Source organism: Anomaloglossus baeobatrachus, chromosome 2 (assembly GCF_048569485.1).
Source record: "Anomaloglossus baeobatrachus isolate aAnoBae1 chromosome 2, aAnoBae1.hap1, whole genome shotgun sequence".
NCBI classification, from domain to species: domain Eukaryota; kingdom Metazoa; phylum Chordata; class Amphibia; order Anura; family Aromobatidae; genus Anomaloglossus; species Anomaloglossus baeobatrachus.
In genome coordinates this window covers 279905539-279919210 of record NC_134354.1, presented here as the reverse complement: position 1 = coordinate 279919210, position 13672 = coordinate 279905539, and the positions used below count along the sequence as shown (strand labels likewise).

General features: G+C 44.4%; 2 long non-coding RNA genes across 2 annotated transcripts; one reads left to right on the top strand and one right to left on the bottom strand.

Moving 5' to 3' along the window:
- Positions 1 to 8669: 8669 nt before the first annotated feature.
- On the bottom strand, positions 8670 to 9304 carry LOC142289855 (uncharacterized). The gene is made up of 4 exons (XR_012750176.1): positions 9255 to 9304; positions 9056 to 9124; positions 8808 to 8902; positions 8670 to 8721 (listed from the first exon to the last, which is right to left on the bottom strand). It is a non-coding gene; the product is annotated as an uncharacterized LOC142289855 (long non-coding RNA).
- Positions 9305 to 12736: 3432 nt separating this feature from the next.
- On the top strand, positions 12737 to 13371 carry LOC142289854 (uncharacterized). Its single transcript, XR_012750175.1, has 4 exons — positions 12737 to 12786; positions 12917 to 12985; positions 13139 to 13233; positions 13320 to 13371. It is a non-coding gene; the product is annotated as an uncharacterized LOC142289854 (long non-coding RNA).
- The last annotated feature ends 301 nt before the right edge of the window (positions 13372 to 13672 follow it).

Sequence of the window (13672 nt, the reverse complement as noted above, 5' to 3'; positions counted from 1 at the left end):
ATAAAAACATCTGTTTAGACATTTTGAGGGATAAGTCATCCTATGCAAAACTGGATTCAAGCCCGATGCTGGGTTTTAAGAAGGAATTAAAGAACATGTTAGAAACAGCTTTGAATAGAAATCTCATAGACAAAAATGAGTTCGATTTTCTTTTTCCGACCTTCCCAGTCATGGCAACCTTTTATATCCTACCCAAAATACATAAGGGCTGCAGCCCTGTAAAGGGTCGCCCAATTGTGTCTGGGATAGGCAGTCTAACGGAAAAACTGAGCATTTACGTAGACAGGATTCTAAGACCATTCGTTCTGTCACTCAACTCCTATCTAAGGGATACAACGGATTTTCTTCGGAGAATCGACGGTATTTTCTTGGAGGAGGGCATGATATTGTGCAGCATCGATGTTGAGGCCCTGTATTCCTCCATTCCCCATACAGTTGGGATCGAGGCTGTACAATATTTCCTGGGCACCAGAGGAAATCAGTATATCCAACACAATAAATTTGTCATCGAGGCACTCACCTTCTGCCTGACTAAGAATGTTTTTACCTTCGATGGGAGGTTCTTCCATCAGCTCAAGGGGACTGCGATGGGGACTTGCTGTGCCCCATCGTATGCTAATCTCCTCTTGGGCTGGTGGGAGGAGAAGGTTGTGTTTGGTGGTGAGGTGGACACTGAGGACGTCGTTTTGTGGCTTAGATATATAGACGACGTTTTCGTCGTCTGGAAGGGATCAGAAGCTGACTTCCATTCCTTCATGGCTGTCCTCAACAATAATAACATTGGTCTGCATTTCACCTGTGAAGTGGGTGGGGACAGCCTGGCATTTTTGGACGTGTTGGTCGAGAAGGGTCCCGAGGGTTGCCTAAAGACAACAACCTTCAGGAAAGCCACCTCCTCAAACTCACTCTTGAAGTGGGATAGTGCCCATCCTGTTCCCTTAAAAAAGGGAATTCCTAAGGGACAATTTATCAGGATGCGGAGAAATTGCTCTGATGATATGTCCTTCCGCACACAATCTGTGGATTTGATGGGACGGTTGAGGGAGAGGGGCTACCCTGAGGGGGTGATTGCCAAGGCATACAAGTCCACGTGTGAGCTGGACCGCAGCAACCTATTGAACTCCAACCATCGAAATGATGATAACTCAGATGTCCTGAGATTCATTACAACGTTCAACAATGGTTCATTTGACCTAAGACAAACACTAAACAAACACTGGTCTATACTGCACATGGATCCCACAATAAATAAACTTCTCCTCAGCTATCCCTCAATCACCTTTAGAAAATCAAAATCCCTAGGTGACAGACTGGTGCACAGTCACTTTGAGGAAAATAGACCGGTGAGGACAAAGACGGGAATACATGGCTGCTTTAAGTGTCATGACTGCATAAACTGTAAGTTTATTGAGGAAGGGAATGAATTTAAGAACTCGAGTGGCACCAGGCTATATTCCCTGCGATCGTTGATAACATGCAAGTCAAAAGGGGTAGTGTACAAGGTGACCTGTGGATGTGGCAAAATGTACGTGGGTAAGACGAGTAGAGAATTGAGACGCAGAGTGGGGGAGCATAAGGGAGACATCCTCAAGAAGAACGACACACCCGTGGCGAGACATTTTAACATCTGCCAAAATGGGGACCTGGGGACTTTTAGAGTAATGGGCATTGACCTCATTCCTCCTCCACGCAGGGGTGGAAACTGGGATAGGACCATCCTGCAGAAAGAGTGTTTCTGGATTTACAGTTTGGACACAATGACACCAGGAGGACTGAATGAATCCCTGTCTTTCATCCCTTTCTTAGGAGCACCCTAGAAATAGGGAGGCCTAGAGGAGGGATAGCCGACGCCCGAGTGGGGGCACCATGGGCGTGGGAGATGTAGGGTGCCGACCCCCACATGATAGGTAGGGCCTTGCAGTTAGGGTGAGAGATGAGTGTGCACTTTAGTTTTTATCTCTCTTCCACCCTGACCTTACTATCCTCCTATGATGTCATATCGGCCGAGTTGGGACCTATGAGTATATACCCATTAATATCCATTTCCCTAGGTACACAACCTCCATGTGTCGGGTATTGTCTTCTACCATGCCCCTCATGCATAATAATAACTACTTATCCCAGGTGTCTTTGTAAACCCATCCCCCCCCCCCCCCTCCCCGGGCTGCTTATGTGTTTTTCTCTTTTTTTTCGGACACTTTCCTTGGATATATTTGGCTAAATCACTTGCTGATATCTATTGCTTATGTGGAGCCTGACTATTACCAATACGTATACTGGCATGTCTATGGACTTGATCCTCCGTGCCCCTCTTTGTTTTGATTGGTCCGCGGCCAGCTTATAGATGCGCCCACACTATAATGGGCGTATCCTAAGCCACGTGTAATATTACACACAGCTTGCGTTCCATATGCCCGGATGTGGCCGCTTCGGGTATCAGCCGTGACGCCCGGATGGCGACGCGGCTATTGGTGATGACTCACTTCCGGTTTGAAGGTGTGCTGGGAGGTGAGCGTCATCAATGGCGATCGGTGCCGCGTCACTTCCGGCCTGGAGGAACTCTGGGAGTGACCGTCATCGATGACGTGCCCAATCGCGCATGCGCCGGGCTATTTATTGAGCGTCCTGTGGACGCTGAGCGCGGCAGATATGAACTTTGGGCTCTACGTGCACGCCATTATGCGGTGAGTATTGCGATCCTATGGGCTACATACATGGCTTGATCCAAGGCTTTAGGGCTTATTCTTAGTGTATGTGTTTTTTCTTTTTCTCATACAGTGACTTGGGCACTTTGTAACAGTCTTTCGGTGGAGACACCGCTTGACTGCACTTCCCCACAGAAACTCCCCTGATGAACTAAGGTTGAAACGTTGGGAGTGGGCATGGTGATTGTATGCCCTGTTTTTGGTTGAGGCCTCCGAGGGATCTAAACATGCTGGTAAAACAGCCCCCTGCCTGAACCGTCAAACCAATTGTTCTATGCCTACGGAGCTCCGGACCGGTAAGACCGTTCCCACCTAAAGTGGGATTTATGAAAAATACGGTTTGTAAAGGTCTAGGAACTTCTAATTTGTCTGACACACATAGTACATACATCTTCCCTACGGTTGGGGTTCTGATTGTTGATGTTTTGTGTATCAATGTCTCAGGTGGTAACCAGCAACTACAAGGTGTAGAAAGTCCTACCGTGGTACCTATCTGGGACACTTTTTGTTTGGGCCTACCATATCTAGCCCAATTTTAGTTCAGGTGGTTTTGGGCCACCATTGCTTATAACCTGTGAGCTTTCTCACTTTTATCAGCATAATATTAAAAGTTATGTTTTAGGTTTTATCCTTTTGTTTGATCTGATCCAGCTAATTTCGTTTAATTACTGTGGATTCACAATTTGGTATACTGCTAATTACCCCTGTAATAAATCCTGGACAATGCTGACATCATATGACTCAGAACCCTGTGGAGTCTCAAAGACCACAGTAATTGAGACTTCACAGTCTTTAGCTTTTTCGCAGATGCATTGAACACCAATCATCTTTCCAAGGACCAGCTGTAGAAGGAGTTTGGACCTTACTAGGGTCACCAAACTCCCTGTGTCTAGTAGTCCAATCATTCACACATCATTTACGTTTATGGTTCATGCTTGTGGTCCACACCGAGATGGACAACTTCAGGCTGGATATGCATAATATGAACACCGTCGAACCAGACCACAGTCCTTCCCCTCAGTGATCAGGTGACAATGCATGGCTATATAGCCTGGACTATAATATGTTTAGCAAATTACATCCCAAGCTTAGGCCTTCAGCACTACCTCAGCTGCCACTTTGGACAATGGATGCCCCACCTCCTTTTTGGTATTTGCCTCCTGTTGGGAACTTCAGTATGGGGAGGGTAAGTTCTGTTGCCTCCCCAAGGAACCCTCTGCCACCTGGTACCATTCCACCAGTCCAACCATGTTATCAGCTTTCCAGGGATTTCCCTGAGCAACCCATATTTGCACCAACCTCAGAAGAAAGTGCACAAACTGGTCCATTAAAACTCGCTATACCATCTGCCCTGGCTTAGATGACTCCAGCTGAAACCACTTTAGACCAGGTGTAGCAAGTCAAACATCTGTGAGTGACGGTGTTTGTCACAGTAATACACCCAGCGGTGGACACATTTTTTCCTGACAGTCAATTGTCACACACAGGAGCACCAATAGTTCAGTTTTTAATTTAGCATATTCTGTGTCATCTGGTAGGGCTAAGTCAAAATAGGCTGCTGTGGCTCCTCCATTAAGTATGGTGCCAGCAGAGTCTCTCCTGTTCGGCGACCCTTTCAAATACGGTTAAAAAGGCCTCTATGTCGTCACCTGGGGTCATCTTCTGCAACGGCTCTCCTTACCACGTTCCAGATGTGTGAGTCTTCACCTGGATTTGAGTGTGGGGCAGTCACCCTGCCATGGATTACTTTATCTAGCAGATCCATCTGCTGCTGGTGCTCAAACACCTGCTACTGCACTTGCTCTTGCTGCCTCTGCTGCTGTTGCTGTAGCTGGACCTGTTGAATCAGCAGTTTACTTGTTTCCTGTTGCTGGTGCAAGGTTTGCTGTTGCTGCAGATGAGCATACTGTTGCTGTACATTGGCCTACACCAGCTGCTTGATCAGCTCCTCCATTATATCTGATCGTGCTTTCATACTTATGGCCGCCTTCACCCTGGACATGAAGTATGTCAACACCAGTCACATGTGTTCCCTGGAAACGCTGATCGCACTCCAACACAAATGTGACAATGCTACTCACTCGGCTGTTGGTTGAGGTAATCACAGGAATGTTTTTTTATTTAATAAGTCCAGCTGGTTTATATATAAACCTTTCTCCAGGAAAACATAAAGCAATATAAGGAACAAAACAAAAAATAACAAGTCCTTTTTGTATGTAGGCTTGCTAGCTGGGGATAAAATACTCCTCTATACAGAGGTCTCACACTGGGGGTGAAGCAGCCTCCACACACAGACCATGTGTGAAACAAATAATCTCCATTTTAACCCATGTATCACACCCATGCGTGAAGATATTTGAGCAGCCAAACCCACGCATTTCTCCAGCTGATTATAAAACCTGGCCTTGACACGCTCTAGGAACTCTTTTAGTACTAAATGTACTAGAGCTTGCACCTGGGCTTACATCATAGAGGATAACCCCCTCTGCGAGACATATCTCCTATCGACTACATGTCTGGCAGCCATCTTACATCATATTGGTGTCACGGGCGGGGAGGACGCCGCCGCTGCGCGCTCGCTAACGCTCGGGTCTGGCGCTGCTGCGGCTGCTGCTCGGTGACTCGAGCGGTGGGCCGGATCCGGGGACTCGAGCGACGCTCCTCGCCCGTGAATGAAAGGGGTGGTTGGTTTGAGGGATTTGGTCCGTGACGCCACCCACGGGTTGTAGTGAAGATGGGCACCACCGCTGCTGGTGACGGGGATCCCAGGAGCGATGGTAGGGAGCAGCTGGGATGTTGTTTTCCCTCTCCGTGGGTAGGGGTCGGTAGTCCCGGGGCCCGGTGATGTGACGGGGAGGCTGGGTTGATGAGGTGCAGGGTTGCAGGGACAGCGCAGTGCGGTGCCGGATGGCACGGGTGTACTCACTCAATAAGAGATGCACAAAGTCCTTGGTAAACCAAACGGCTGGATGGACGGGTCCTGCAGCCGGCTTCAGTGTCTCTCCCCGGACAGGTGATGGCGGCTGTCTTTCCCTTAATGTACTTAGTTGGCTACTATGGATCCCCAATGGTAGTCCGCTCCCCGGTGTATGGATGCCGGAGAAGCCCGTTTGCCCGCAGGCGCTGGCCCTTGGGTCTCTAGCCTTAGGCGGTAGCTGTATACCCTCACGGTGTGGGCGGTTGCCTTCTATAGGGTCTTTGGTTGTTAGGAAACCCCTGGGGTTCCGGTCACACTTGGATTTGACTATTGTCGGCGGCTCCAAGCCTGGTCGGGGTCCGATGGCCCTGCCTGTGTGTGCTGGCTTCACTTCGCTCCCCAGTCGGTACCGGCGGGCCCGACCCCGGTCCTTCGGTTACGCGTTGCTTCACCACTCCTGCAGACGGCCACCACCGTCTGCCAACCTTTCTGTCAGTGCCTGGGCCACAAACCCAGACACCCAAGTGTTTACTCCTCACACTTCAAACTCCAACTTCTAACTGACACTTTTCCCGCCTCCAGGCCTGTGAACTCTTCGGTGGGTGGGGCCAACCGCTTGGCTCCACCCCACCTGGTGTGGACATCAGACCCTGGAGGGAGGCAACAAGGGTTTTGTGTTTGGCTAATGTTGCTGTCTAGTGGGGGTGGGGTGTTTGTGTGTTACCTGTGATGACCTGGCTAGTCCAAGGCACCACATTGGCATGGATTAATGCCTTACAGCCCCTTGCTCCTGCAACCTAAGATCAAAAATCCTTTACCAGAGGTACACCTATTATATTCCCTATTAATACCACTGTTTGCTGAATTCAGTGTAGGGATAGCTGTTGGAGGAGGGATAGTGAGAGACTACAGCAGACATACAGTGCTGGCCAAAAGTATTGGCACCCCTACAATTCTGTCAGATAATACTCAGTTTCTTCTTGAAAATGATTGCAATCACAAATTCTTTGGTATTATTATCTTCATTTAATTTGTCTTCAATGAAAAAAAATAAAAAAAATTGTCATAAAGCCAAATTGGATATAATTCCACACCAAACATAAAAAAGGGGGTGGACAAAAGTATTGGCACTGTTTATAAAATCATGTGATGCTTCTCTAATTTGTGTAATTAACAGCACCTGTAACTTACCTGTGGCACCTAACAGGTGTTGGCAATAACTAAATCACACTTAGTACCACATTAAGCATGGAGAAAAGAAAGAAGACCAAAGAACTGTCTGAGGACTTGAGAATCCAAATTGTGAGGAAGCATGAGCAATCTCAAGGCTAAAAGTCCATCTCCAAAGACCTGAAAGTTCCTGTGTCTACGGTGCGCAGTGTCATCAAGAAGTTTAAAGCCCATGGCACTGTGGCTAACCTCCCTAGATGTGGAAGGAAAAAAAAAATTGCCGAGAGATTCAACGCAAGATTGTGCGGATGGTGGATAAAGAACCTCAACGAACATCCAAACAAGTTCAAGCTTCCCTGCAGTCCGAGGGTACAACAGTGTCAACCCATACTATCCGTCGGCGTCTGGATGAAAAGGGACTGTATGGTAGGATACCCAGGAAGACCCCACTTCTTACCCCAAGACATAAAAAAGCCAGGCTGGAGTTTGCCGAAACTTACCTGAGAAAGCCTAAAATGTTTTGGAAGAATGTTCTCTGGTCAGATGAGACCAGACCAACCCATACTATCCGTCGGCATCTGGATGAAAAGGGACTGTATGGTAGGATACCCAGGAAGACCCCACTTCTTACCCCAAGACATAAAAAAGCCAGGCTGGAGTTTGCCGAAACTTACCTGAGAAAGCCTAAAATGTTTTGGAAGAATGTTCTCTGGTCAGATGAGACAAAAGTAGAGCTTTTTGAGAAAAGCCATCAACATAGAGTTTACAGGAAAAAAAAGAGGCATTCAAAGAAAAGAACACGGTCCCTACAGTCAAACATGGCGGAGGTTCCCTGATGTTTTGGGGTTGCTTTGCTGCCTCTGACACTGGACTGCTTGACCGCGTGCATAACAGAGAGAAATGTAGAAATCGGGTTTCTGAAAGCCGCGCCAATGATCACAACCAGGACATCAGATTAATGTAACTTTATTGCAGCATCGGTCAACCGATGCTGCAATAAAGTCACATTAATCTGATGTCCTGGTTTTGATCATTGGCGCGGCTTTCAGAAACCCGATTTCTACATTTCTCTCTGTTATCAGCCGCTTGGGTTGCCGCTGCCGGGATCCACTTCTACATGCGATTATAGTAGTTGTGACTTTCACAACTACATATGGTGAGTAATATTGCTCCCCCTACCCGTACCCTGTACCGATAAGGGTAAGACCCTATTGCGCTTAATTTCCACAGCTCCTGTGTATATGACCGCGTGTATGGCATTATGAAGTCTGAAGACTACCAACAAATTTTGCAGCATAATGTAGGGCCCAGTGTGAGAAAGCTGGGTCTTCCTCAGAGGTCATGGGTCTTCCAGCAGGACAATAGTAGTGGTTATACCTGGCTCACTGTGTGAATTGTAGGTGCTCAGAGGAAAAAAGCATACAGTAAAAGAGAAAAACTCTGGCACACTGAATGAAAATACGAAAAATAAAGATGCTTTTGATTCTTCAAACGTGTATTTATTTGTGCATGGATCACAATAATTTCTCAAATCACATCCAACGTTTCGACCGCGTGTTTTACGGTCTTTATCAAGGATGGAATATTATCTAAGAAAAAAGATCAGATGGTAAACATCCATTTTGTACAGTAACATACAGGATAATCACTTCGGTACAAAAACTTACATAGTTCATCACATAAGTTTATCACATGAATTATGTTGTCAAAGACTAATTTTGAAAGACAAAAAAATACACAAAATTTTTTTGGAGCTATATGACAACATGACAAAAGTTATGGATACAATCAACTAGCCTATGAGAAATATGGGATTACAAATGACATATTCGATATGAAGTCATAAATAAACACCCACCTAAATGTTAGATAGGTGATATATGATAAACACTCGTCACAACGAATCAATGGGTAAATATGCTTGAGATCCTGTACAAATAGTGAAAATATTAGTATGAACGTCACATAATATAGGAATCTTACAAAAGATCATAGTGTGCATATACATTATCTACCTTATGCATCAAATTTTCTGATAAGTTGTTGATAATGAGATCCACTTTGACAAGTGAGGTACCATGTGAGTCTGAATGAAGATATACGGGATATTCTAAACAAATGTACATATGAACATTATTATAATCTGTGTGTCATACACAAATGAAAAATACTGCACACTATGATCAATATATATCTTTATCTGGGGAAATTCACTGATATGTATGATCAGACGGAGTATAGGAAACATAAAGCATAAGACTACCTTATACACTCCGTATTAGCAGCCGCTATGGAAGGAATTAGTGATTCTGTAAAGGATATTCTCCTTTTTCTATAGAAAATAAATAACTCCATATTAGAGACATCATGAGAATCCATATGACAAAATAAACTCTCAGTCTGTCAACTCCAATATAAGGCATATTTAGCAATGAATGAACAAAGCATGATACAAGAATTACCTTAGTCTGGTATGAATCAACAACCAGATCAATAAATGATATTAGAGAGTCATGTCTCTGAAAGGCTATGTTGAGGACCTGCTAAATATATGACAAGCATTAGACAAATATTCCAGCTAGATGGCTCATATGAAACAGTGCTCAATAAAGCACATACCTTACAAAAATACTGTTGATTTAATAGGGAAAACAGCAAAGCTGTGGTGATGTGGGTCTATAAGGAAACGACATATAGAAAAAAATAAGTATGCTCTGTGTCAGGTGAAGATAATGACAGCCTCTTACTCGCATACCTTGTAATTGGTGGTTCAGGGTGAAGGCCCTCAGGATGATGTGCAGGGTGACTAGCGTGGAGGCGCTTTATATACTAAGTTGTGCGTCCACTTCCTATTCAGTGGAACGCAGTGTGCTGGCAGGTGAACCGCACGCCGCGCATGCGCAGTGCGCTGAACGCACCGCGCATGCGCCGGGCACGGAACACAGGCCAGTATGTGAGGATGTGTGTCGGCTGCGTCTAACTTACGTGGAACGCAGCGTGCTGGCCGGTGGAACGCACGCCGCGCCCGCGCAGTGTGCAATATGTCATACACACCACGCAGGCGCAGGGCACGGAGCACCGGTCAGTGTGAGGGGATTGGTGTAAGACGGAGGTGTATTTTGTGCAGTGTCCATCCCTATTTTGCAAGGGATGGACACATGTGATCTGGGCGGCGTAGTGCACACCACGCCCACGCAGCCCAATTGCTTGAACTACGTGGGCACCGGGCGCAGAACACCGGCCAGAGTGTGGGAGGACCTACATAAATAAATGACACATGGTGTTCTGGCACATGAATCGTGCATCGCTCATACCCAGCACAATATCCTGTGCAGCGTACTTGAGAAGCACGGAACATATGACAGTATGCAGATGATTATGAACATTAAGACAATATACTAGACCCCTTGACGTGCATATTAGTGCCAGGTAGTGCTCTGGAAAGGTGAGGTGACGTATTCTGGTCATGGGTGATTAGTGTCACGAGAGTTAGGAGGAACCTGGAAAAAGAAAAATAAATTAGTATAAGTAAAATGACTATATTGAGAACATTCATTGCTAGTCCGTCTACTGGAGTTTTACAATGGTTGATAGTAATAATTATTACTTTCCTAGCACGAGGAAGAAGAAAGGAAAAAGGAGAAGTTCATCAAAATCAAAAAAATCCATTTAGTACAATAATGACCTTAAGTCAAATGGAACAGGATCATACATGTACATCATATTCTCTATTGAGTCCTCTAGGTTCTAATGTATTCAAAGTGAATATCCAAAAAGACTCTCTCTCTTTTAGACTACGTATCCTATTCCCACCCCTACGTGCGGGGGGCACATGGTCAATTATCTGGTATCTTAACTGAGCAACAGTGTGGCCGTGTGTTACAAAGTGATATGGAATAGGCAGTAGGGTCTGTTTGCACCTTATCGTAGACTTATGTTTACTAATACGGTCTCGGATATGTTGGGTAGTCTCCCCAACATATCCGAGACCGCATGGACACTTAATTAGGTAAACCACAAATGTGGATTCACATGTGAAAAAATCATGTATAGGAAATATACGACCTGATAGGGGATGAGAAAAGGTGTCTCCTCTGGTTAAGTTGTTGCATTGTATGCAGTGATAACATGGGAAGTTGCCCTTTCTAGGGGTCCCCAAAAAAGTTTGCCTTTGTTTCCCTTTGTTGGATCCAATATCTGCCCTTACAAGGCTATCTCTCAGGTTTTTTGGTCTCTTGTTACAAAATAACGGAGGTTCTTTAAACTCTTCAATTTCAGGATATGATTTATTCAAAAGTGGCCAATGTCTGTTAATGATGTTTTTAAAGAGTGGAGAGAAGGGGTGATATGTATTGATACATGGGATACGGGCTATATTTCTGTTGGTAATAGGTCTCTGTGATATGTTCCTATTAGCAATGGTCATGGGATAACCCCTTTGGAGAAATTTCTCACTCATTTCGGAGGATCTCCTTTCACGTTGCGTTGGATCGGACACAATCCGTTCCACCCGTTTGTGCTGTGAAATTGGTAAACTCTGCTTAGTATGTTTAGGATGACAGCTGGTGTAATGAAGCAGGTTATTCCGATCCGTTGGTTTTACATACAAGTCCGTGCTGACATGACCCTCCGAGAATATGACCATGGTGTCAAGAAAATTGATTTGATGTAGGTCAGAATGGATGGTAAAGGAGAGACCCTGCCTAAACATGTTAATATCATCAAAGAATTTGGATAAAGATTCGTGATCTCCTTGCCAAATTAGAAAAATGTCATCTATGAATCTTTTCCATATGATGACATGTTCACGCCACATAGGATGGTTGTAGATGAAACATTCTTCGAAGTGCGCCATATATATGTTTGCATATGGGGGCGCTAAATTTGAACCCATTGCGGTCCCGCGTTTCTGAAGGTAAAATTGATCTTGAAACAAGAAAAAATTATTTTCAAGAACAAGTTTGAGTAAGTCAATGCAAAATTTGTTTTGTACATTCGAATATAAACTGTATTTATTTAGGAACCAATCAATGGCCTCGATACCATGATGATGCTCAATACTAGTGTACAAGCTATTGACATCTAAAGTTACCAGAATACACTGTGTTGGGGGTAATCTGATGTCATGTACAAATGATAGGAAATCTGACGTGTCTTTCAAATATGATTTGATGCTAGAGACCAATGGGGTTAAGATTTTTTCAACCACAATAGCTAGAGGGGATAAAATAGACTCTGTAGAGACTCTGTGATCTGGGCTGCGTGGGCGTGGTGTGCACTACGCCGCCCAGATCACATGTGTCCATCCCTTGCAAAATAGGGATGGACACTGCACAAAATACACCTCCGTCTTACACCAATCCCCTCACACTGACCGGTGCTCCGTGCCCTGCGCCTGCGTGGTGTGTATGACATATTGCACACTGCGCGGGCGCGGCGTGCGTTCCACCGGCCAGCACGCTGCGTTCCACGTAAGTTAGACGCAGCCGACACACATCCTCACATACTGGCCTGTGTTCCGTGCCCGGCGCATGCGCGGTGCGTTCAGCGCACTGCGCATGCGCGGCGTGCGGTTCACCTGCCAGCACACTGCGTTCCACTGAATAGGAAGTGGACGCACAACTTAGTATATAAAGCGCCTCCACGCTAGTCACCCTGCACATCATCCTGAGGGCCTTCACCCTGAACCACCAATTACAAGGTATGCGAGTAAGAGGCTGTCATTATCTTCACCTGACACAGAGCATACTTATTTTTTTCTATATGTCGTTTCCTTATAGACCCACATCACCACAGCTTTGCTGTTTTCCCTATTAAATCAACAGTATTTTTGTAAGGTATGTGCTTTATTGAGCACTGTTTCATATGAGCCATCTAGCTGGAATATTTGTCTAATGCTTGTCATATATTTAGCAGGTCCTCAACATAGCCTTTCAGAGACATGACTCTCTAATATCATTTATTGATCTGGTTGTTGATTCATACCAGACTAAGGTAATTCTTGTATCATGCTTTGTTCATTCATTGCTAAATATGCCTTATATTGGAGTTGACAGACTGAGAGTTTATTTTGTCATATGGATTCTCATGATGTCTCTAATATGGAGTTATTTATTTTCTATAGAAAAAGGAGAATATCCTTTACAGAATCACTAATTCCTTCCATAGCGGCTGCTAATACGGAGTGTATAAGGTAGTCTTATGCTTTATGTTTCCTATACTCCGTCTGATCATACATATCAGTGAATTTCCCCAGATAAAGATATATATTGATCATAGTGTGCAGTATTTTTCATTTGTGTATGACACACAGATTATAATAATGTTCATATGTACATTTGTTTAGAATATCCCGTATATCTTCATTCAGACTCACATGGTACCTCACTTGTCAAAGTGGATCTCATTATCAACAACTTATCAGAAAATTTGATGCATAAGGTAGATAATGTATATGCACACTATGATCTTTTGTAAGATTCCTATATTATGTGACGTTCATACTAATATTTTCACTATTTGTACAGGATCTCAAGCATATTTACCCATTGATTCGTTGTGACGAGTGTTTATCATATATCACCTATCTAACATTTAGGTGGGTGTTTATTTATGACTTCATATCGAATATGTCATTTGTAATCCCATATTTCTCATAGGCTAGTTGATTGTATCCATAACTTTTGTCATGTTGTCATATAGCTCCAAAAAAATTTTGTGTATTTTTTTGTCTTTCAAAATTAGTCTTTGACAACATAATTCATGTGATAAACTTATGTGATGAACTATGTAAGTTTTTGTACCGAAGTGATTATCCTGTATGTTACTGTACAAAATGGATGTTTACCATCTGATCTTTTTTCTTAGATAATATTCCATC